We start from the raw sequence: 3,157 nt of genomic DNA, 5'->3' as shown, positions 1-3,157 counted from the left end.
GACACCTGCGTCTAAGGATTTTGTGACCTGGTCATAGAAGGCCACCAGGTTGGTCTGACAGGACCTGCCTCTAATGAAACCATGTTGCTTGCCCCTAAGCATAATTTCCCTGCTGGCCCCTTGCAGACATGCGCTATGATAATTCTCTCAAAAAGCTTACCCAGGACCAAGATAAGACTAACAGGCCTATAGTTTCCTGGGTCCTCCTTCCTCCCTTTTTTGAAAATGGGAACACATTGGCCCTTTTCCAGTCCTCTGGCATAATGCCAGAACACCATGAGTGCTCATAAAGCTGTGCCAGGGGTCCTGAAATGACCTCTGCTAATTCCCTCACACTCTTGGGTGGAGATCATCAGGACTTGCTGATTTAAATACGTCCAGTCCCTCCAGAAGTTCCCTGACTAGGTCCTCTCTGACCCTAGGCCTGGGTGCACCTCCCCTGGGGCCTACAGGGGGTCCTGGTGGGGGGGATGACCCGGTCCCTGCTCAGAAAAATGGAGGCAAAGAAATTGTTAAATAGGTTAGCTTTGCTGTCTAGTGCGACGACCAGATTTCCTAGTGTGTCCTGCAGAGGCCCCACATTACCCGGTACCTTCTTTTTATCCCCTATGTATCTAAAAAAGGACTTCTTGTTGTCCTTGATCTGGGTAGCTAGTCCCAGTTCCATCTCCACCTTGGCCTTCCTGACCGCCCCCCTGCAGCCCTGAGCAACAGAGGTATAGTCCTCCCTGGTGATGGCCCCTCCCTTCCATTGAATGTATGCCTCTTTTTTAGTTAGGAGACTTTCCCGGATGCTTTTGGTGAGCCATGGGGGCTTTTGTGCCCTCTTGCCCCCTTTGATCCATGTTGGGATTACCTCCCTTTGGGCTTGGAGGATCGTCTCCTTAAGGAATGACCACTCTTCTTGGACACCCAACTTCTTCTGCCACTGTGCAGGAGACCAGCTCAGCACCTGATTATAGGGGTGTCAGGCCCAGATTATGGGGGTGTCCTTCCAGGAGTGGCTATGAAGCCACTGGAGTCCCTGCAGCCCCCACTTTCTGAGCAAACCCCTTCTAATTTCATGCCATGCCTTGATGTTTGTTATTTTAATGAGGGAGGCTGCCCCAGGGGTTCCTAAATTATTCTTTCAAATGACTGCCAGGTGTATGCATGTAGTCTCTGCTTTATGGGCTAACTGCATGGCTCCATTCCTCCATGCCCCATGCCTCACAGATGCAGAGGCAGATTAAGGTGTACTAGGGCCCTGGGCAAATATAAAATCGGAGGCCCCCTCTCCCAATGGGAGCTAGGCTGCAGGGTTGGGAGGGGCCCCTTCCCCTCCTGGTGTTGACGGGGAAGGCTGGGTGGACCCTGCCAGGTTGGGGGTGGGGTGCACATGCCCACCTCTTCTCCCTTATCCCCACCTGCCCTCCCCCGCTAAGCCCAAACACACACACACACACACACACTCACAAATAGGCACATACACAGATGGGCACTCTACTCTCACTCCCTACAATAAACAGATACACATATACACATGCACACACATGCACATGTGCACACAAGCACACAGGCACACTGACGCACACATAGAGAAACAGACACATACAGATGCGCAGACGTGCACACAGACACATGCACACAGACATGCACGCACACACAGACACAGATGCACACAGATGCACAGATGCACATACATACACATACAGATGCACACAGATGCATGCAAGATTCATTTGTTTTCACTGCCTCCCACTCCTGTGTTCCTCTTTCTTTGGTTTATCCCTCTTTGTAATTGTGGCAGCGAGGCACCCCCACAGGCTCCCAAAGGGGAGAAGGCAGTCCCCGGGGGCCCCAAACCCCATAAACAGCCCCCTGTGGGGGAAACTTACCTCCCCCCAGGCAGTCAGAGGAGGAGAAGGGACTGCGGCCGCAGCTGCGCAAGCCGGCGTTATGCCGGCTGTTTAATCAGCTGTTCCCCAGGCGGGGAACAGCTGGACAAATCACGGTGGCTGTTCCGGCCACCGCGGGAAGATTTAAAAGCCCCACTGGAACCCGGGGGGTGGAGGAGCCGGAGAGGGAGTGCGCTGGCATGGAGCACACCAGACACGTTGAGGCTCCGGCATGGGAGAGGAGCAGTGCAGCCAGTGCAGCACTGGGAGGCAGAGCAGGGGAGGCATTTGAGCCCCCTGTAGGAGGCTGGGGGAAAGGAGGCAGCTCCACATCCCTCTCTTCCCCAGGAGTCTGTTTCTTTTGAAGAAAAAAAAAAAAGGAAATAAAAGAGATAGAGAAGAGACATAAGAACAAAGCGCCCTACTCAGATGCACGACAGTAGGCGCTGCATTTCACATATATAGCTGGCCAGCCTCGAGCAAAGGAAGGCTACTCGTTGCGGCAGGAGGGGTGGCCGGACAAATACCAACTGAGCCCACTCAGACGTGGGATTCCCCTCAAGGCAAGCTGTGGTCGAGCCAGCAAGACCAAACCACCATTGTACTGATGCCCATTCGGTTGGCGAGTGGATGGGGTGTAGGGGAGGTGTAGTCCCATGGAACATCACACCTGAATCGTGAATACTGCCGTTTCCCTGGGAAGCCCTCCCAAGAAGATCTCCATTGAACCCTCTCTCTTTATAGAATAACATCAAGTCATGGCAAGCAAGTTGAGAGGTGGGGCTATAGACCCGGCAGGTAGTACAACATGCAAGGCCCCTTACATCACAGCAATGTTATTATAAAAATGCCAGTAGGGCACCTGTTCTAATATGTTACACATTTCCTTCATTTTCTCACCCAAGGGGCTCTGGCTTCAACCTCATTGCTTTTATATCCACCCTCAGTGTTTGTTCTTCCCCTTTCTTGCACATCTCTCCTAACTCACCTCCTTCTCAGACCATATTTACTCAGATCTAAGATGACCCTCAATTTAAGACAACCCCTGAGTAATTAGCTCATATACATGGACTCAGAATCTAATTACTGGGGTGTTATCTTTAATCCACCACCACCACCACCACTGCAGGGGGGTAGGGAGTGGGGGGCAGGTGGTGTGGGGAGGTCAAGCAGCTTGCCCTCTACTTGTGCCTGCCCCCTGCCATCTCTTCCCCCTGGCTGCCCCCCCTGCAGATTTGCCCCCCCCCTTTTGCCTCCACCTCTGCTTCCTCCTCCCCCAG

At 53.0% G+C, this 3,157-nt stretch overlaps 1 long non-coding RNA gene across 1 annotated transcript in view; it reads right to left on the bottom strand.

Annotated features, from left to right (window-relative positions):
* LOC102385588 overlaps nt 1–3,157 on the bottom strand; it is a 16,473-nt gene that overhangs the window by 12,343 nt on the left and 973 nt on the right. The gene's annotated exons all lie outside the window — the stretch shown is intronic.

The sequence above is a fragment of the Alligator sinensis genome, unplaced genomic scaffold (genome assembly GCF_000455745.1).
Source record: "Alligator sinensis unplaced genomic scaffold, ASM45574v1 scaffold161_1, whole genome shotgun sequence".
Taxonomy (NCBI): domain Eukaryota; kingdom Metazoa; phylum Chordata; order Crocodylia; family Alligatoridae; genus Alligator; species Alligator sinensis.
Note: the sequence above shows the minus strand (reverse complement) of the source record. Positions and strands in the feature narration are given on the sequence as shown.